Genomic DNA, 21,970 nt, shown 5'->3' on the forward strand with positions numbered 1-21,970 from the left:
CCCGTACAAATGGTCCGGAAGATTATAATAAGCTTTGTCTCCACAGATAAAATAGATCCCAGGAAAAATTGGATCTTTGCCACCTTTAAAACCCCAACCTCCCTTAATTTGGTATGTGTCCTCACAATTGCTAGCACCTACAAAGTAATTATCAAAAAAGGTATTATCTCTTCTAATGCAAAGCTTGCCACCAATTGGTTTATCTATGTGAATTGCAACATTGTCAAAAGATTTGCCATTAAGCTTCTCATCCTCTTTCTGCCAAAACTTGGATTTGGTCTGTTTGACCTTTTCATTTCTTTTATAGATTGCCCTTCTCTCTTCAACCAAATTCAAGAAAGACTTGTCCTCTGTTCTCAATTTGCAAGTTAGATTATTTCTATAAGCATACTAATAGGTGAGTTCATTTGTAACTAAAAAAAATACCCTCATCTGTTTGGCTTGTTTGTGTTTATTTAAAGCATTCTCAATTTTCAGGTTAGCAAAAATGTCATCATAGTTTGAATAATAATACTCCAAGCGACCAGTCTGGTAAAATAAACTAGCTATCACACTGAAAGGTATACCATAAGTAAGAGGAAGCATATTGTATGTCACTCCCTCAGAAACTGAAGCAGGTAATTTTACACAGATATAGCAATCTTTGACACTCATAACTTTAACATATTCTCCCAAAAGCCTCGAAAATGTATTGCTAGAAAAATCACTAACAGACCTATCTTGATGAACCTCTGGTCTGTGATCAATAACTTTGTTAGCTTTGTCTGTTGCACTATGTTTGTCTTGACTAACTGAAGCTTTGCTTGGCATATTGACTTTGTACATCTCCTTATCGATCCCGAAAGGAAAGATGACAGCTAGCACTAACCAGAGCAGAAATAATATGAGCACACATATCAGAGTCATCTTACAGCAATTTTTAAGAATGGAACATTTTGAGGTACTACGCTTCAAAACAACAGGTATTTTAGCTAGCCTTATCTTAGAAAAAGAAAACAAAAATTTAAAATTATTGTCTAATAAAAACCTACATTTTTAAAACACCCCCCTTTATACATTTTTTTTTTTAACACCCTCTAACAACTTTTCTTCGACCTTGCGTCACAAGTTATTTTTCCAACTAAACACAATTTCTTTGACCTTGTGTCACCTAACACAATTTCTTCAGCCTTATGCCAAAAACAGAAACCTAAATTTTAACAGATTAGTATTTCAATCGTTGTCACTATTGTCTTCAACTTCTTCCTGACTGCTGCTATTTATCTCAATTACAGGTGGTATTATTATATAAGCCCACTCAGGAGACTTATACTTCTGATTTGGTTTCAAAACTCTCTTTATTTTTCTAGGGATAACCTCTATTCTTTTTCCTTTCTCTGCTTTCTTTTCAGGATCCTCTTGACTAGTGATCTCATTCACCTGCTCCTTTGATCTTTTTATTAACCTGACTATTAACCCTCCGTTTTCACTTGGCCAGGTTTCACCTTTTCTCAGAAGTTTCCTTTTTGGTTCAGTCACATTAGATTCTGTCTTCCAAGATCTCTTTCTCACACTCTCCCTTTGACAATCTTCATCACTTTCTCCAGAATCACTGTCAGAAATTTCAATTCTTGACTCAGGATCTTTTCTAATCGGCAACCTCACTCCGTTAGGAACTATACTTTTTCTTCCATCACTGGTACTTGGCAATTCGTCTTCCTCCTCCTCTTCAATTACCTTCAACTTCCCAGTTTCTGGTTTCTTGTTCCTTCTTTCAGAGCTTATTTTCTGCTTTTTGATACTCTCCTGGTCTTGATTCAGCACTTGATCAGAATTTTCTGTCGTTTCAGCTTCTTTTCCTTTATCTTGATCAGATTCCTTTGCTTCTCCTACTTCTTTATCAGATTCTTCTGCTGATTCTTTTTCTAGCAGATCTTCATCATTTTCAGAATTAATTTCAATAATTTTCAAATCTTTTCCAATCAGATCTCCATTCACTGAAGGTCTCTCCAGATGTCGACGTCTCTGTCGATCTTCAGAATCTGGATTCTCTTCAGCTTCTTCTTCAGAATCTGAATCAGCTGTTGTATCACTCTCTTCGTCAGAATTTTCAGGTGTAGGTGTTGGAATAGTATGACTTGGGATGAATCCGCCTTTTTATTCCCCTACACTTCACTGCATTTGTCGTCTGCCACCTCGGAACCAAACAGTTTCTTCTTCGGTGAACTTTTGTTCTGACCCAATCTCCAGGTCTCAAATCATGTGTTTGCACTTTGTCTTTTGACTGTACTTCAGTTCCCACCTGATTAGACACAGAAGTCACGACGTCAGACAGCTTTTTACAATACTCCAAAATTGCACTGTCATTAATGCTCAACAGTTTCCCAACAGATATAAATGCTTGTCTCATGACTCTGCCCATGATAATATCATGAGGACTCAGACCTGTCTTTTTATCTGGAGTACTTCTCAAAGTCATCAAAACAAGTGGAAGAGCATCTGTCCATTTTATGCCTGTATCTAGACACATTTTTCCAATTCTATTTTTAATTGTTCCATTAATTTGCTCTACAACTCCAGATGCCTCTGGTCTGTATGCACAATGTAACTTCTGCTCAATGTGTAAAGCTTCACAGATCAATTTCAACAACCTGTTATCAAAATGTCCTCCTCTATCACTCTCTATGGTTACAGGGAAACCGTACCTGGGAATAATCTCACGTAGAAGCAACTTTGCTACAGTAATTGAATCACTGTGTCGTGTGGGAAATGCTTCTACCCATCTTGAAAACAGACAAACAATCACCAAAACATATTGCAGTCTGTTGTGCTTGGGCATCTCAATGAAATCCATTTGTAACCTGGTGAAAGGACCACCCTCCCGACCTATTATTCCTGTTCCCACAACTGATTTTCTGTTTGGGTTCATTTGTTGACAGATCAAACACCTTTGGCAGAGAGACTCTGCAATTGTTCTGAACTTGGTATTAAACCAAGTTTCTTTAAAAAGCCTAATCATTGAATCTCTTCCAATATGACCAGGGCCATGATACATTCTGGCCATGTCAGCAATCATGCAATTTGGTAAAACTACCCTGCCATCTTTGTATGTCCAAACTCCATCCTCATCTCTTTGTCTACATTCTGCTTTTAACCATGTGTTTTTCTCATCATCATCAGCTTCATTCTGTAAGTCTCTGATTTCCTGCCATGTCTCAACAATTGATGTTAGCATCAGTGAACTCGAAACAAATTCTTTGTTTTTCTCCCGATTAAGTGAATAATTATTCCTTGCGCAATACTTTGCAATTTCGTCTGCATAAGCATTGCCTTTGGTGATAAAATCTTCACCTTTTCTGTGTGCTGCACACTTTACCACAGCAATCTCCTTTGGTAACTGTATACCATCAATCAATCTTTTGATGAACACTGCATTTTTAATTGGTGAACCTGCTGATGTCATGTAGCCTCTCTGAGACCAGAGCTGTCCATAATCATGCACGACTCCGTATCCATACTGGCTATCTGTAATTATGGTAACTCTCAGATCTTTTGCTAGTTCACAAGCACGAATTAAAGCAATTAATTCAGCCGCCTGTGCTGAACGAATTCCTTCAAGACATGATGCTTCTTCAACATCTGCCACTGTGCAGACTGAGTATGCTGCTTTTAAAACACCTCCTTCTGATCTCAAACAGGAGCCATCTACAAAGTAGACATAATCTGATTCAGGTAATGGTACATCTTTAATGTCCTGTCTTGGCTTGGTACAGTATTCCATAACGTCCAAGCATTCATGTTTCACATTATTTTCACCACTAATTTCAGTATCAGGTAACAGTGTGGAAGGATTTAAATGTACACACCTTGCAATTGACACATTATCTGATCCCAGAATGATTTTTTCATATTTTGTCAATCTATTGCTTGTCAAATGTTGCATTTTGCTCCTTGTAAGGAGAATTTCAACTGAATGGGGAACATAGGCTTTTACATGAAATCCCATGATTATTCCCTCACTCTGCTCAAGACTAACACTTGTTGCTGCAACTGCTTTTAAACATCCTGGTAAGGCTTTTGCAACTGGCTCAAGAACTGCTGAGAAGTAAGCAATAGGCTTTCTCATATTTCCATGTCTCTGAATTAACACAGACAAGGCACATGCTTCTCTTTCACTGCAGTGCAGTTCAAAATCCTTTTCATAATCTGGCATGCCCAGAGCTGGAGCTTCACACAGACTTCTTTTTAGCTTCTCAAAAGCTTCCAATTCTGTGTCAGAAAGTACAATTGGATCTTTTATGTCTGATTTTGTCAGTCTCTGGAGTGAGTTCGCAATTACTGAAAATCCACTAATCCATTGACGACAGTAACCAACCATTCCTAGAAACATTCTGACCTGTCTTTGTGTTTTTGGAGGTTGCATTCCCTGAATAATTTTTATTCTCTCAATCGTCACCTGTCTCATTCCCTTTGCAATTCTATGACCAAGGTATTTTACTTCCTGTTTACAAAACTGCAATTTTGCAGGGGACACTTTATGTCCCTCGTCAGCCAAATGATTCAAAAGAGTAATCGTATCTGTCAGACAATTATCTCTTGTTTTTGCAGCTATTAACAGATCGTCAATGTACTGCACCAATGTTGACCTGCCAGGTAGATTAAGATCTTCCAAGGATTTCTTTAACAGTTCATTAAAGATAGAAGGACTCTCTGTATACCCTTGAGGGATTCTACACCATGTGAGGGTCCTATTTTGGAATCTGAAAGCAAAGATTTCTTGGCTCTCTGGATGCAATGGAACAGTAAAGAACGCATTACAAAGATCAATGACTGTATAGCATTCTGCATCATGTGGAATTTGGTAAAGAATGACTGCTGGATTTGGAACAACTGGACAACATGGAACAGCAGTTTGGTTAAATTTTCTCAAATCCTGAACTATCCTGTATGTTCCCTTTGACTTTTTGATCCCCATAATCGGTGAGTTACAAGGACTGCTCTCAATTTCTTTCAAAACACCTTGTTTAATGAATTTTTCAATTACAGGAATGACACCTTCGACTGTCTCAGTTTTCATTTTATACTGAGGAATGTTTGGAAATTCTATTCCCTGTTTCACTGTAATTTTTACTGGATCGACATGTTTCATTAGACCCATTTCATTTCCAGTAAAATCCCAAATTTCAGTTTTGACAGTCTCTTTTAATTCCTCTGGTAAATTTTCTTTTTTAAATGCAGGAAATAAATTTGTTTCGTCTGCTTCAACCAACATCATAGTTAAACTGTACAACCCATCTTCCTCCATGGTTTGTAACTCAATCCCATCAGGTGAACAATATATTCTGCAATTCATTTTGCACAATATATCTCTCCCGAACAGATTCACTGGACTGCTGTTACAAACTACAAATCTGTGTTCGTCTTTAAAATTGCCAATTTCAACCTTCACAGGATCAGTAAGATCTGTTTTAATTTGCTGATTACTTACTCCCACTACTTGGATGGTATCCCCAGAGAGAGGCAGGTTTTCAATTTCCACTGATCTAACAGTAGAACGGGTAGCACCAGTGTCCACAAGAAAAGTGATTTCTACATCATTCACTTTTCCATTTACAAATGGACCAGTCTGGTCAACCTCAAGAGTGGCTCCAATTACACACTCTTCCCTCTCTCTCGGGCACCGTCAGAAGCAGTCATCAGAATCGCTCCCTTTGTTTCCTGTTAACAAAAATTGTCCTGTTGCATTTTGCACATTTGATCTTTGAGATCCTATTACCTGATCACATCCTCCAAATCCCACACCTGGATTATATTTTTGACCTCCCCCACAATTTGGAAATGGAGGCTGTGGAAACTGATTCTGTTGCTGTGCTAACTGATGCTGTAGCTGTCGCTGAAGACTCAGGTCATTCAACTGTTGTTGTAGCTGTAGCTGTTGCTGCAGATCAACATCATTCTGCATCTGTGGGTTTAATGATGCATTTTTAAAATTTCTGGGTGGGTTTTTGCACTCGCTTTTCCAATGACCGATTTCGCCGCAATTAAAATATGGTAATTTCTGTTTTAGTTCTTCAATTTTAGCATTATTCTTTGATTTGTTAAAATTAATTTTAAATTTTCCTTGACTCTGACTCTGGTTCTGATTCTGTGTAAAATCTAATTTTATTCCCTAGATTTGCAATCTGCTGCTCAGCCACCTTCACTTGTGCCCACATTGCTTTTTCTTTCAACTTTTTCTGTTTCACTTCTAACTCATCACTGCAATATTTTGCTTTTCTCAAAATATCGTCAACTGAATTTGATTGCCATCCGACAATATTATTACTGATCATTTCTCCAATTTCTGGTCTAAGACCATAAACAAATCTGTAGATAAAATGACTCATATCCTTTTCATCTAATTTTTCATAACCACAGTATTGTTTGAAAACCAGTAATAATCTTTCATAAAATGAATGAACTGATTCCTTTGGTTCTTGATTTGTCCTGTCTATTTTTACCCAATCAATTTCTTTTGGGGCAATTTTGTTTTTCAACCAGTAAATCACTTTTCCATATAAATCCATCACTATTGGAGCTGGAGCACCTGTTTCTTTAATTCGCTCCAGTTCCTCTTTTGGCCAACTCGCAGCAATTTTACATTCTGTCCAAAGATCTGATGGGACAACAATGTCAAAGAATCCATCCAGATCAATCCACAGAACTTTTGAGATTTTGATTAATCTGTCCACCTGTCGATACCATTCAACAGGCTTTTCTCTCAGCCGAGGAAACTCATTTGTGAAAAGCAAAATATCTTGTCTTGACCATGGGACATGAACATATCCTCCACCTGCAATTTCTCTCATAGGAGACTGTTTGGACAGTCTATCCAATTTATCCAACCTTTCATCTTCCTTCTTTTTAGTCCATTTCACTCTCCATTTACTCAATTCACCCAATTTTTCTGATGTAAACAATCAATTATGTTATATGCCTTATTCTTCCCATTGTGTTAAAGTTTTCAATGTCCCTCTCTGTAAAATCTAATCTGTAATGTTTTCCCAACATTTTTTTTCTGCTCAAATCGATTTCCAATTCAATTGCCAGTTCTTCTAACTGATCATATTTATTCTTAATTTTCCATTGAATGCTTTTGCAGATGAACAGGAGTTCATCATCACGATAAAATTTTAAACTGTCAGGACCAATTGTGCCAATTATTAATTCTTCCAAATCTGCCTTCAATTTTGCAACATCAAGTTTTGAATTTGACCCTCTTCTGTCAGGAGTCTCAGCATCTGATTCTGCACCCATTGGTGACTGGTTAAAAGAACCTTGATTAAACGTCAAATCTGGCATTTTTGTTTTCTCACGATGAATTTCAGAAAAATCGGAATAAAATTTTTCAGCTACTTTTTGAATTTCTGCATTTAATGGAATTGTTAAACCTGACTGTTTAATTTCTTTTTGATCAAAAACAGGCTGAACTGAACCAATCGTTACTGGAACTGTTACTGCTTCCATGCCTTTTGTTATTTGCTGAATTAATTTTTCTTTCGATCGTAAATATTCTGAAGTATTTACAACTTCCTCATCTCTGGCAGTTCTCGTTAAATTTCTTGGGGCTTCCCTTTCCATTGGAATTTCTGAAAAATGTCGGTTTTCATTATAAACACTAGAATTGGTTCCATTTTCTAATCTTTCTGGAGTTTCAAAAGATTCGGAATTATTTGGGTACAATTTTGGAGATTCATTTAATGGAGGTGCACTTGGTATGGTTCCTGTAGAAGCCATCGGAGTAGACCATGAACAAGGCGGTCTCAGTTGGGCATTCTTTTTGTTTGAGGTAAACATTTCTTCTAAAACTGCATCTTCTGATTCACTTTCTACAGCGACATTATTTTTCTTTTCAATTCTCTTTTCACCTCGAGATCCTAAAACCATTTCTCTAATTAAATAAAGACCATCGCACATGTCTCCCTGTCTCCACATACGCATTCTATCTTCATGCGTTTCCCTTCTGTAGCTTGGTATTTTTGGAGGTCTTTTTATCCCACTTGCTTCTTTCTGAAGTAGAAACATCTCATCCTCCCATTCAACTAAAGCTTCAAATTGTGTTGGTCTAGGCTTAGGTATATGAGCTGACATCTTTTCTCTTAAATTTCTTAAAATGTTCATGTTAAATGAACCATCGTCCGGCCAAACCAATACGCCGTCATCCTTTGTATAATGTTTCCATACATCAAACCACAGAACAGTATGATAACCATATTCACCTTCCATATAGGCTGCAGGTGTTTTGTATTTATGAAGTAATTTACCACCTCGCGTTTCTATTTTCTTGGCAAGTGAAATAAAAATGTTCAATTTCTGAAGCATTGTAAGCTTTTTCTCAAAATGTTTGTAATAATAACTCATTTTAAAATCAAATCCACTTAATTGGAAATGATCGTAAAAAGTTTCCTGGTTGTTCCGTAACACCAACCAATCCGTGCGCGAAACACACCAACAAGCCAATCAGGTTCGAGCTACGTCACTACCTTGCTCGACCAATAAAAATGGAGCTTCCCACAAAAGCCAATCAGTGTTCAGCTTGACTAAGTCACGTGAGCCAATCAGAGTACAACCTGTGACGTACGATATCCAATCACTGCGCGGACCGTGTGACGTACACAGCCGCTGCGGTTTTTCGCGTCTCACTCTTAGCGCTCACCCCTGCTTTACAAAAACTTTTCACAGCGCCATTTTAAGGACACTTTTCAATGAAAATTAATTAACAACGACAAAGGTCGACTCATCTGTCTGTTTCTCTAATTAAAGTGACAGAATTTACAATCATACAAGAATTCTTTTACGTGGAATAGACGACGCTATCCTCACAGAAAATACATTTGCCGATAAAGTAAACCTTTACTTTACCCTTCAAACAGGTAAATAACGAACGCGTTTCCCTCTGAATGCACTTAAAGTAGCAGTTCAAAGTTTGACTCGAACGAAATTACGAAATCAATTATGCACTTTCAAACGGAAAATATCCCTCACCATACACACAGGAAATCTTGGTAGGACTCTAACCAACCACAGATAACATGAACCGTTAGTAAAATAAGCGACGTTATTTTACCCTTCACTCAAGTTTGAATATATTCTATTACTTTATCGCAATAAGTTTTAGAACGGGCTCATTGTCCCTATACTCAAAGCTTCAATTTCATAGACAATCCTCACTATACATACACTCCATCTAACACACCTATACCTAACACGTGTTGTACGGCGACAACACTTGTGATATACGACGATACCACAACTCTGAAACAGATCAAATGTACTCTGTGACTACCTTCTCATCACACTACTCTGTACCGGTACAACTAGGATTTTTCACGCTGCTGGAAAAAACCTTACATGTAACACGAGAACGAACTCAACATATGTTAGACATCGATCCTATGTAACTACCATGTAGCATGTTGGTTACCATAGCAACCATCAAGTCTGCTACCAGGAAATTGATCCAGCGGCCTATAGGAAATATGTCATAAGCTACGCTACCCAACTTCACTATATACACAATTAATCATAAATCAGTCATAAGGCCCAGAAACCAATATGACATATTTTGACCAACTGAATCATGTGACTTAATAAACCTATTCACAAATTATATACATTTATATACAACCGCGGTAAAAGAATTCATTATTTTTCACAAAATCCTACAAGTTAATTAAGCCACAATGGCGATGGTAACCTAAACTCATGAAATAACAAGGCCAGCTTGTTTTCCAAAGTAAGATTTTTATTAGCTATTTAATTAAAAATTGTATTAGAAATCCTTATTAAAGCATTTTTATTTGAATCATTGTAAATGGTTATGACAATTTTATAAAATTCAAAATATTATTGCAAAATGGAAAATATCAGTTTGGCATTTTCAAAACCTAAGTCCCTATCTATACTAGCTATTTTTAAGAATAAAAGAGTAAAGTCTTTGAAGGCTCTTACGTGCTCCAAGGAAAGTTCATCTGCACAATACCCTCATCAAAGGTCAGCAAGAAGAGCAGCACTCCTCTTCCATGGGGAAGAGTTTTTATACCTTACTGCACTAAGCTAATCTAAGCAAAAGTATAACTTTTCTGCTGAATTCGGAGTCCCATTGGTTGAAAAGTGACACCATCATGTCATTCCACTTTTTAGAACATCAGTTCTGTCACTTTCTTAGAGTCCATTGTCTCTAGTTTTCGAACAACGAGGCTTCCTCCAGTTTGCAACATTTAACCAAAGTAATGTCATTTGCTTCCTCGGATATGAAATTGTCTCACGTTCCTTTGCTGTTTCCTGGCCTTGGCCTTGCTTGACTATGGAACAGTCAGCTCATCGCTTTTCACAACAAATTGTTTCAGCAGCAGGAATTTCTTTTTTATGGACTCTCTTTTGCTCCGAGCAGAATTTTAACAAACACGAATGCATTAGGCCCAAAACCACTTTTCGTGAACTATTATATAAACAAACACAAGAAAATAATTAATGTGAGAAATATAATTCGTTCTGTTGCCACCCACCATAGCTAATGATTAACCCATTAGTCTAAAATTACCTAGCTGAAATGCACAATTAAAGCAGCATTTATATTTACCATTCTTCTTTCAGTCCAACAGGATTCTTAATGCACCTGTAAAGAGTAAAGTGACACCACATAGACAAGAAAGCAAAATAAGCACATGCCATTATTTAAAACAGCTGCTATTAGTTATGACACAACAGTAGACAAGATTAATTTATTATTTTCCACGTACATGAGAATGCAACATAGAGCACATTTATGAGCACACATGTTAGTAACCCTTGTGTATATTTGTGAGTGTAACTTTAAACTAGGTTGAATTAATACACATACACAGCACAAATTGTTAGCCTATTTAATTTTTGTTATGGAAGTGTGACTTCACGAGTTGAAATGAAAACATTTCTGAATCTCGCTCCATCAGGCCCTCGTCACCAGCCGACTCGACTACAGGAACACCCTCTACTCAGGAACTACCAACAAGCTCCTGAGACGACTACAATGAGTCCAGAACGCCTCAGCTCGACTGATCCTTGACATTCCCCGTCGCAGCACCATCACGCCCCACCTGAGAGGCCTGCACTGGCTCCACGTCAACATGAGGATCACCTTCAAGCTCCTCATCCACGCACACAAACCACTCCACAACACCGGACCTACCTACCTCAACATCCGACTCAGCTTCCACACTCCCTCCCGAAGCCTCCGCTCAGCCAACCTCGCCCTCTCCACAGTCCCTCGCATCTGGAAAACCACAGCCGGTGGAAGATCCTTCTCCTACCTCGCCGCCAAGACCTGGAACACCCTCCCAACCAACCTACGACAGACTCAGGAACTACTGGCCTTCGGAAGACTCCTCAAGACCTGGCTCCTCGATCAGTAGCGGCACCACCCCCTCCCCTAGCACCTTGAGACCCTAACTGGTATGTAGCGCGCTTTAGAAATGTAATGATTGATTGATTGATTTGGCATCAATGATCATTTGGATGTCTTACAGGACCTTAAAGAAAACTGAGCTTTACAAAGCAGTGTCCATGTAAAATGCACCGCCACTGGGGAAGTGAAAATGGTATCGGCAAGACCTGCCTTGGACCTTGAGACTGGGGACCTGGTAGAGAAAATTGTGGACAAGAAAGAATTTGAGTGCCTGTACCTGTCCTGGCTGTCGAAGGCACTAGAACTGCACTTCTTCCACTGCTTGCCGGCCACAGAGACAAAAGGTTTGTCTTAATTGATCTGATCAAAGCACACTATGTGGCCGATTCTCAACAGTAGGCCACGTGGGCTCCTGGGTAGCCACTGCACTCCTCTCGCTACTGTACATGAAGTTCAGATGGAAGCTTTAATAATGACTGAAGACTGCATTTTCCAAAGAGAAGCGGTGAACAACAATGAAATGATGCTTCTCCCTGTTCAAACAACTACAACTGTACAATCAACAGAAATTTCAATTCCAAAAATTGACGGCGCGCATATAAATATGCCACAGATCGAGTCATCTACCAATTCTCCAAAACCTGCTGAGCTGCCAAGAATAGACTGGACTGCGTATGGCTAATTTGTTCATTATGACGATTTCTAATCAGATCCAAGTAAACCTGAGCTCCCAACACTGCCTCTCCCTTTCAAGCTTCGAATTTATGCTTTCTATCTTTTGCTGAAAAAGACTTACGTCATTGTTCCCTGGTTACATCTCTGCATTACAATTGGATTGCTTTTCCTGGCAAGTTGGATTAGTATAATAACTCTCTTTTTCTACTTTTGAATGGACACTTTCTCTCAGAACGCATAGTAGTACAACTCGTGAACTTGGTTCTTAAACCACATGCATCGTCACACACTTGTCTCTGTTGAACATTACAGTGGTTCTAGTTCCTGAAGGAATTGTATAGGACAGGGTATCTTATGATGTATATGGCCCTACTAAAATTGTTATATGTCCTTATTTGTTTCAAATTCTTTAATGATATCATCATCTCTAGTACTTTCTATGATGATTGGGATATAGGAACAGTGCATAATTTGCTTCCATATTTAGAGCAATCAGCATTTTCTAATGATGAATTGTATGATGGTACAAGTAATTTTGGAGACATGTTCTGTTACCAGCATTATGGTCAACAGTTTTTACATAAAGCTAGTATCCCACACACTGTTTATAATTATACACAATGGAAACACTGCCCAACACCGCCAAAAGGTAGTTCTAGGACTTTTGCACAGAAGTTTGCTTATTTTTCAGTTTTTGAATTATCAGACTCAACCTTGTATTACTATAGGCTGTCGCCGACAACTGCAAAGAAAAATATGCCAACAAACAACAAGCTGATATACTCTGCTTCCTTTATTTCTCAACTTTCTATAGAGGGTTCTGACTTTGGAAAGACAAAATAGACTCAAAGTCTATCTGGGGGACAAAAGATTGGCAGTTTAAGTGGATGGAGACCTTATTTAGAGCATGCCTCATGCCATATCAAATGATTTTCCTGAACAATTAGGTGCAACAATCTAGATTCCTGGGTAACACCGAAGGGTTTAGGATCAATAGGCCTGATCAACGATATTTACAAACACAACACTCGGGTGGTGATGTCATATAGTGTTGGAAAGTTATGCATGGATTGGCTACAATTCTCAACACTGTCCCAAGTGAAACAACACTTGTCCCTTCTTTCTGATGACATGAATCTCAGGGATTTTTAATTAGGACCCTGCAATCCACGTCAACAGTGTTTTTTTGTATGGAATATACAACGAGCTGTGGAAGAATTGTCAACAGGAAGCTGCTGAGCGATTGCTCAAGATTGATAAGATTAATATAGAAAAGGCTTTGGCTGTGGTTGACAAAGGTATGACCAACTTATCATCCAGAATTTATTCACTGGGCAACATAGCGTCTTCCACAATTGACATAATACAGCTAGACGTGCCTCTATTACAACATGGACAGCCACAATTACAATCAATAGTAATACTGAGCTGGACGTTCCAAATGTTACGTTCTGGCCATGTGCCATGGCTTTACGTCAACAGTAGAAATCTGTTTTCAGCATACTATCTAACATAAAGACAGATTACAATGGCTCATACAGATGCAAAATATACCATGTTGCAAAATTAGACCAATTAACTTTCACTGTGGCTGAGACACCATCCACTGACTGGATAATCCATGGTTTCATCACTGTACCGGTAATTTCAATATTGTCTCCAATAAGGGCAAGTAGGCAGATATGAAGCCCTAGCTGAAGGATATGTGCATGAGTATGTGGAATTACCGTTCCGGTTGATATGCAGGAATGGTGACACAGAAGTTTTTCTTAGAGGCTCTGACTGTGAAGACGCCTTAAGCGGCTCCAAGGTTTGCAAGGACATATCTCTCCATGGGGCATGCAATGTTTCAATGGCATTCTTGTCTTGTTATCTGAAGGGTTTCCCAGCTGCCATGATTCATCCAGTATTCAGGCTAATCTCGAATGGGAGCTATTTCTGCTGAATGATCAAGATTGCTGCGAAATGGAACCAGACATCGCTTATCTAGTTAGAGTTAATTCTCTAGAGACTTATTGTACACAAGTACTCTTTCCACCTACCCGTACAGTTAAGGAGGCAGTGCTATGGCCTTCAATAAATGTTTCTGATATAACATTTGAGTTCCTAAGCAAACTGAAAGTCATGCTTTTGCAAAAAGATGTGGCCTTAACTTCAGCCAAAGAGATGTTTGATCTTGAGGGTGCAAGGTCCTCGTCTGAGATACAGACACTACTCCACACTAACTTCCCACTGCATTTTGGGGAGATGGCCCATCGCATCTTTAACGTGTCTGATAACAAAGGAATAGTGCACTTTTAAAAATGTATCAGCTCTGGTTTGGTTAGAACCTTTCAGACGATATTCGTGGTTATACCATCTTGCATACACTCCATGTTGGGAAGCATTTTTGGAGAGCTCCCGCTTATCCTGCTACTTGTGGCAGTAATATAAGCCTGGGTAAAGCACTACGCTACGCTAGCATACTTTACAAAGTTTGCGCTACTTTGCACTATGCGAATTGCCTGTAGCACAGTGCAAACATGCTTAGCTTAGTGCAGCGGTCATTTTTTGCTTGCTCGCAGTCCTCAACGCCAAGTTGGTGACCATGAGCAAGCAAAATGACATCCCGGCGAGACTTTTTCCTCGTTCTCGATCTGCAACATCAAGTTGCCGATCACAAGCGTGGAAAATAAACCTCCCAGCGAGCTTCTCAACGTGGGGAGGTCAGGTTTCTCATTGCGAGTGGTCGCATATGCTCGCAACACTCGCGATGAGAAACTACCAGTCCGCGTTGAGAAAGCTGCCGCTTGAGTAAAAATCTACTCGAGTGGCAGTAAAAGACATCTCTCACTGTACAAGATGCCGTTTTCAATGATTGCACTGTGCGGACAAGCATCCGATACTGTGCAATCATCACGTACAGCACACTAAGCAGTTCGCATAGTGCTACGTGCAGCTCGCATAGTGCGAAGTGCACTTCGCGTAGCTACGCGTAACACTACTTCGCTAACTACACCCAGGATTACAGTAATACTGATTTTATTCTATGCGCTCTGCAATGGACGTCTCAGTTCATCTCGGAATGGAGACAGCACTGCTAGTGCTTCATTGCCGCGAGCGCATGATACACTGCTTCGGCTCACCTCAGCTCCAAGAACTAAATGAGCACTGTTTTTTGTCGTTCAGGCTGGTCTGGCTTGACTGCATACAACCTACAGCCACAAATGCATCCTGGATGTATGTCTTGGATCAGAATTGTTTGCGCAACCTGACACTGAAGTACTGATGGACCCCTTGAAGGCCCATGCATATTGCTGTCTCCAGCGTATTCCATTGATGATTAATGCATTCTTAGAGCCACCCTGGGATGCTACATCTCCTAGTGATGTGGACTACGGCTCTGCGGAAAACATGTGCGATACGACGCCTCCCTCAGAGGCTGCTGTGGGAACTGAATAGAATCACCTTTGCTCCATAAACATGCTATGAGGTGCGCCTCTTTGTAATGTCTGCGGATGTGAACTGCAGCAATGTTGTGTCCACCACTCGGAACACATAAACAATTGACCTTTTTCGTGTGGGAACAATTTGGCGTCTTTCTAAACAAAATCCACCAAAACAGCTTTTTCTTTTTCTGTGCACAATGGCTTTCTGAATGCTTGGGATCTCAAATGATATGATGACTTAAAGACTTTTTAATACATATTTTATTTTATAGATACTTTTAAGAGTAGTTTTTAACGTTTATAAAATTGTCTGCTGGCTTTTTAGATAGCCTTTTAGATATTGACCCTTAATGTGAGGAGTGGGTGTTATATTCCCAAGTTAGACCCATGTAGCGAAGCAGCTTATTTCTTACATTGTCCTCACAAATACCATTTCCACCCGTGACCTTTTGCACATATGTGCTGTGAACTTTTGCACATATTTGCCTGTATGACAATGTTGGATTAGTTTCTCTGAAACTAAACTTGTTTTTACATCTAGCTTTGCACAACATTATCACAATGCCCTGAACATCATGTACAAGGTCGGGTTTCGCACTACCTACAAATGTTATCACTATCTTCATCCACGGGGTAACAGGGCTATCTACATATCCATAACATCAATAATCTATGTGCACATCGCAAGGCTGCTTTCTATTACAAAATATGAGCATCCCCTAGATTAGCAGAGGAGGCACTTCTGCTGACACTGAGGGTCCTTGCATGCTAGGGAATCAACATACAGTGGTCTGACATCTCATGAGGGGTGTCCAGTTAGTGACCAAGACGGGGCCCTCCAATCTATCCCATCAGGTAATGGTGTTGGATCGCCTCTTCGTGGGGATTCTTGGCTCTACACCTACAGACACTCTAGGTACACAGTAGGGACCTCATTGTAGGAGTACGCTAGATTATTGCCTTGTTCATATGCCTGCACACATACATTGTTTAGCACCATGGTAGAACTATATCTACTATTTACACTATTGGTGCTTGTATTCACGCTTATCTGCTTCTGTCTACTAATCATTGCAGCACATGTATTTTATGCATTATTAACGTTGGTTCAATAAATATTATTGAAAACTTCCCACTGTGTATTCTCTGTATATTTCTCTGAGAATAAGTAAGCATGAGTGTCTAAGAGAAAGGTTCTGTACTTTTTCCACGATTCATGAGGGCTCAGGGTTGTCATGTTCAGTGCTTGCCAGAAAACCATTCACTCCCTGGTAAGTTAGGGGGGCTTACAGTGGCACTGTGAGCTAGCTGGTCTATAAGCCAACATATCCTGTGGTGGTGTCCAGAATCAGTCTTGACACCAAGTTCTAGGCTTATGTTGTCCGAACAATGCGCAGGGCCTACGGATTGGTAAGAACTACACGACAATGGTTATTGTGAATTCTGAAGTCCACATCTTTTCCATCACGGGTTGCTCTATCCTCTCACTTATAAAGCACAGTGTCCAGTCGCTGTTGTTGCAAATGGGTGGTAACCGAGGTAAGGTCAGAATTTGATGGTTAAGGGGTCCAACGGTTAACTGTATTGGGAGAATCAGTGTCTACGTGTGATTTGTCCGTGTCTGTGCCAGTCAAGCAGGGTAAACAGTGTTCAGGTTCCTCCGATTCTTCGAATTCCACAGTAAGTATCATGGTGACTGGTTCCAGAAGATGATACCGAATAATTAGCTGCTGGAGAGTTAGTCGGCCCGCCAGAAATTTCATCCTCTTTGAGTCACGAGAGAAGTCAGTCACCATGTACATTTTGGCATCTTTCTAGAGAAATGGGCTGTTATAGCACTTAGCTGCAGAGATCAGATTGCGGCCCTGGTGAAGATGTAGAAAGAAATCAATTCATAAGTTATACTGTATTGATCCAGCGACAAAGAAGCACTTACTGTACCTGCTTGAGAAATGTGGGGTGCCTGTTGACCATATTTGAGAAACTGATGTGTCTTGCTAATCATGGAAAAGTTTCAATAAAAAGAGTTATAAAAAAAAGAAAGCAATCAATTAGCAGCCTAGGGTTACTGCGTTGTGAATCTCCCATAGTATGGGTCCTATGGCCCCTTTGAAACTCCAATGTGGTGATTAATATGAGACCAGTTAGATTTGGGAAAAATGTGGCCAAGAAGGCATCCACATCTTTCCCCTCGAGCTCCTCCAGAATGCCTAAATAACAGATATTATTCCTCCGACTGCAGTCTTCAAGCTCTGCTTGTTTTATGGGTAGGTACCACACTTCGCTGCCGACATCAGGGCTAGTTTCCAAAACAGTCAAGTGATTTTCTATGGCATCCACCGCTTGGGCTATAGCTTCAAGATGGGTATCAAAGGAGGTAAGGTTGGCCGAAGAGATTTAAGTTACGTAGCCGTGGTTTTAGTATCGGCATGCATAGATTCAATGGTCAAATTAATAACAGTAAGTTCGTTGATGATTGTCTCCAAAGTGACTTTGGCCAGGGCTGGCACAGTGGTCTTAGCCATGCCGGCTGCCACATCTGTGAATAGGAGCTGGTGAGGGGTTCTCCCTTAGACAGACAATGGGCCTGATTCACAAAGGTAAACATATACTTTTGTGTAGGTTTACTACTTTTCGGTATTCACAAAGCTAAACTTAGACCAAAAGTCTAACTTTAATACATTTCAGTAACAGTCTAACTTTACTAGTTGTAACTTACCTCTGTGAATACTGAAAAGTAGTAAAGTTAGACTTTTGTTCTAACTTAACCTTTGTGAATCAGGCCCCAAACTGCTAGTGTAGATGAAGGTATAGACAGGGTGCCACCATGGTGGAGGTGGCAAGGATCCAATAAAAGGGTATCACACAAGAGCCACTTCAGGATGTCAGCACACAAGTGAGCAGGTGGAAGGGAGTCCAAAAGAGACACTGAGGGGCAAGCTGGAGGTAGCAAGGGTCAACAATATGCCAGGGCTGGTTTCCAGGACATGCTATATATATAGCGAGTGGGGAGTTAGTTGAATATCATAGTGTGAATTATGGAGCTGTCAAAAAAGCATAGTCAACAAGCTGCCCCAACTGCAGAGAGGCCAGGAGAGGAGTGATAGCCTACCGATGTAGTCAATTGGTCCCCAGGTAGAAGGCATGGGAATTGGTCCTCAGTTGGAAGTAAACATGGTACAGGGAACCTCCCACCTAGAGGGCCATGGACCTGAATTGTGTCCCCAAATGGGTGAGAGTTCAGCTGTGCCGTGCAACCCACAGTGTTCAACTGTCCAAGAGAGGATGACGGCTCAAAGGGGATTACCCTGCCAGTAGTCACTAGGAACAAAGTTGCTGGCCGGCCTGAATGCAGGTCCTCTGCAGTCATGAAAGTTCTCGAGGCTGGAGCACACTTATAGGGGTCCAAAATAGCGGCGGCGCCTGACTTGCGCCTGAGTCAAGCCAGAGTCTGCCCGTCTGCGCCCGTCAGCGCTAAGGCAGGGCTAGGGCAGGGGACTCTGGCTCCCATAGGATGATATCGGCTTCGAACCTGCGTTCACTGCGCCATGAGGAGGTAAGAGACTGCCCTCATGGCGCTCTGGACCCTCTTATTGGGCCCTTTCAGTGTCCCACCTGCCCTTTTAATATCTCTACGCCGCTGCCTATCTTAAGTTTTCAGACTAGACCTCCCCGTGCCCGCAAGCCACACTCTGGGGTTTGCGGTGTTACTCAAACTACCCTTAAAATATTTCATTTGAATGTTAGATCGCTGACATGTCACCATCAAGAAATATTTTCCCTGATTACTGATGACAATCCGGACATATTTTTCTTTACCGAAACCTGGCTGCAGGACCATTCTACGGCTGTTATGAATCTAGCCCTCCCTGCGGGATACACTATGCACTCGCTCCACCGTAATGCTAGAGGTGGAGGCATCGCAGTTGCGGTAAAAACTTGTTTCCCCTGCGTTTGGAAGCCAACCATCATAGCAGGGTGTGAGAGCGCACATTTTAACATCACAGTGAATCCCCATCTGACTTTTTCGGGACTATTAATTTATAGGCCTCCTGGTCCTGAGGGCGCCTTCCGTCATAGCCTCCTGGAGGTGGTTTCCTCTTTAGTCCTGAAAACTGTCAATTTCACTATTATTGGCGACCTTAACTTGCATATGGATGCTCCTCTCTCTAACTCAGTTCGCAGCCTGCTTGCGGATCTTGAAGCATTTCAGTTATACCAGCTGGTACAACTACCGACTCATATAGGCGGACATCTGCTTGACCCTTTCTTAACGAATCTTGCTACCAATATCTCAGTGCTCCAACCTAGACCTATGGCCTGGCCCGATCATCACTTGATCGAAACTCATACCACTATTTCTACTCCTCCCCTCAGAAATAATACTCCCGACCTTTTCAAGCGTCCCTGGAGAAACTTAAATCTCGAGCATTTTCATCAGCTTTTGATGAAACACCATCCTCAACCCCCTACTGAAGTCTCTCTTGGCTACGATAGCTTTTGTGAGTGGTTAAATCACTCATTAGATACTCTTATACCGGCCAGGTGGAGTAAGACCAGATCAAGTCCCTCCAGTCCTTGGTACGATGATTCCCTTAAAACGCTTAAATCCTCCTGCAAAAAAGCGGAACGTGCATGGCGCAAAACTTACGATGCTGACCTCAAGTCGGCCTATAGGGCCTGCACTAGAGTGTACCATCGGGCCATATGTTCAGCTAGGGCTGCCTTTTACTCTCAGGAGATAAAGAACAGTACGAATCCTACCAAGGTGATCTTCATGGTGTGTAAGGATCTTACATGTAAAAAGAACAGCACCTCTACCCTCGAAGCCTCCTTAGCTCACTGCGAGGATCTGGCCTCGTTTTTCGTTGATAAGGTGGAGGCTATCTATAGGTCATTCTCTCAGTCTTCCATCAGGGAGAATATCATTGCACCAACTGTCTCTACACCATTGCTGATCATCCCCAGTCCCACCCTGGAGGAGTTCAAAGCCCTGACGATGAAAGTCAAATCCGGTTCACCGGATGACCCCATGAGACCCACTCAATTTCGGGAACTCGCTGAGTGCTGCTATCCTGCCATGCACAATCTTATTGAGCTGTCCTTTAACACCGGTAGTGTTCCCAGCGCATGGAAGCAGGCCACCATCATTCCGATCCTGAAAAAGCCTGCCCTTGACCCCACAGAATCAGAACACTACCGGCCTATCTCCCTGCTCCCCTGGTTAGCCAAATTAGCAGAATCACATGCTAATTGCATCTTATCATCTCACCTGCAGGAAGCCAATATACTGGATAACTCTCAGAATGGGTTTCGTGCGGGCCACAGTACCGAGACTGCCCTCTTGGCTGTGGTGGAGCACATCAGGAAGATGTTGGACCAGGGTCAGACGGCGGCATCTTAGTGCCACCTTTGATACGGTTTCCCATCAGATCCTTCTGCACCGTCTCGAGGAGGCTGGAGTTGGAGAGACGGCACTTGAGTGGTTCCGATCCTTTCTCACAGATCGAACCTTCAAAGTGTCCACTCCACCTTTCGTTTCTGCCCCTCGTCCCATTCCGCAGGGCGTCCCGCAGGGATCGGCCCCTAGCCCTACCTTATTTAATTTGTATGTTCAACCGCTGGTGGAGGTTGCCCATAGTTTTGGTCTCACCATGGTGTCATACGCTGATGACACGCAGCTGGCGGTGGCACTTAATGGTGATTCCAATATGGATGCTCTGACCTTTCAGTCCGCTCTTAAAGCGGTTGCGGGCTGGATGGGTAATAACCGACTCCAACTTAATGCCTCTAAGACCGAGGTCATTATTTTTGGTAGGGAAAGTGGGCTTTGGAGTGACCAATGGTGGCCATCTGAACTTGGCCCTGTTCCCACCCCTGTGGCCGAAGTAAGAAATCTTGGGGTTTGGCTGGATGACAAACTCTCCTTCACTTCCCACACTAAACGTGTAGCTGGTACTTGTTTTGGTGCCCTGCAGTGTCTTCGACTTATTTTCAAGTTTTTTGACGCGGACACCAGACAGATCATAGTCCAAGCTCTGGTTCTTACCAGATTGGACTATGCCAGCTCTCTGTTTTTGGGTATGAATCAGGCTGAATTAGCCCGCCTTCAGAGGGTGCAAAATGCGGCGGCCAGGATGTTGGTTGGCCTTCCGAAGTTTGTCTCTGCCCGCCGAACTATTCAAGATCTTCATTGGCTACCTGTTGGGCAAAGAATTAAATTTAAGGCTCTTTGTTTAACTTTTAAAATTCTTAAGTTAGCCTCTCCCCCTATCCTTTCGCAGACAATTCTTCATTATGTTCCTCCCAGAGCCCTCCGATCCTCAGGGCTAAATCTCGCCATTGTGCCACGCTTCAAAAAAGCGAGAATGGGTGGGCGTTCTTTTTCAGTGATGGCGGCAGCCCTCTGGAACTCTTTGCCTGCTCCTCTACGCTCCATTCCTGACTTGCTTCCTTTTAGGAA

The sequence above is a fragment of the Lissotriton helveticus genome, chromosome 2_1 (genome assembly GCF_964261635.1).
Source record: "Lissotriton helveticus chromosome 2_1, aLisHel1.1, whole genome shotgun sequence".
Lineage (NCBI taxonomy): Eukaryota > Metazoa > Chordata > Amphibia > Caudata > Salamandridae > Lissotriton > Lissotriton helveticus.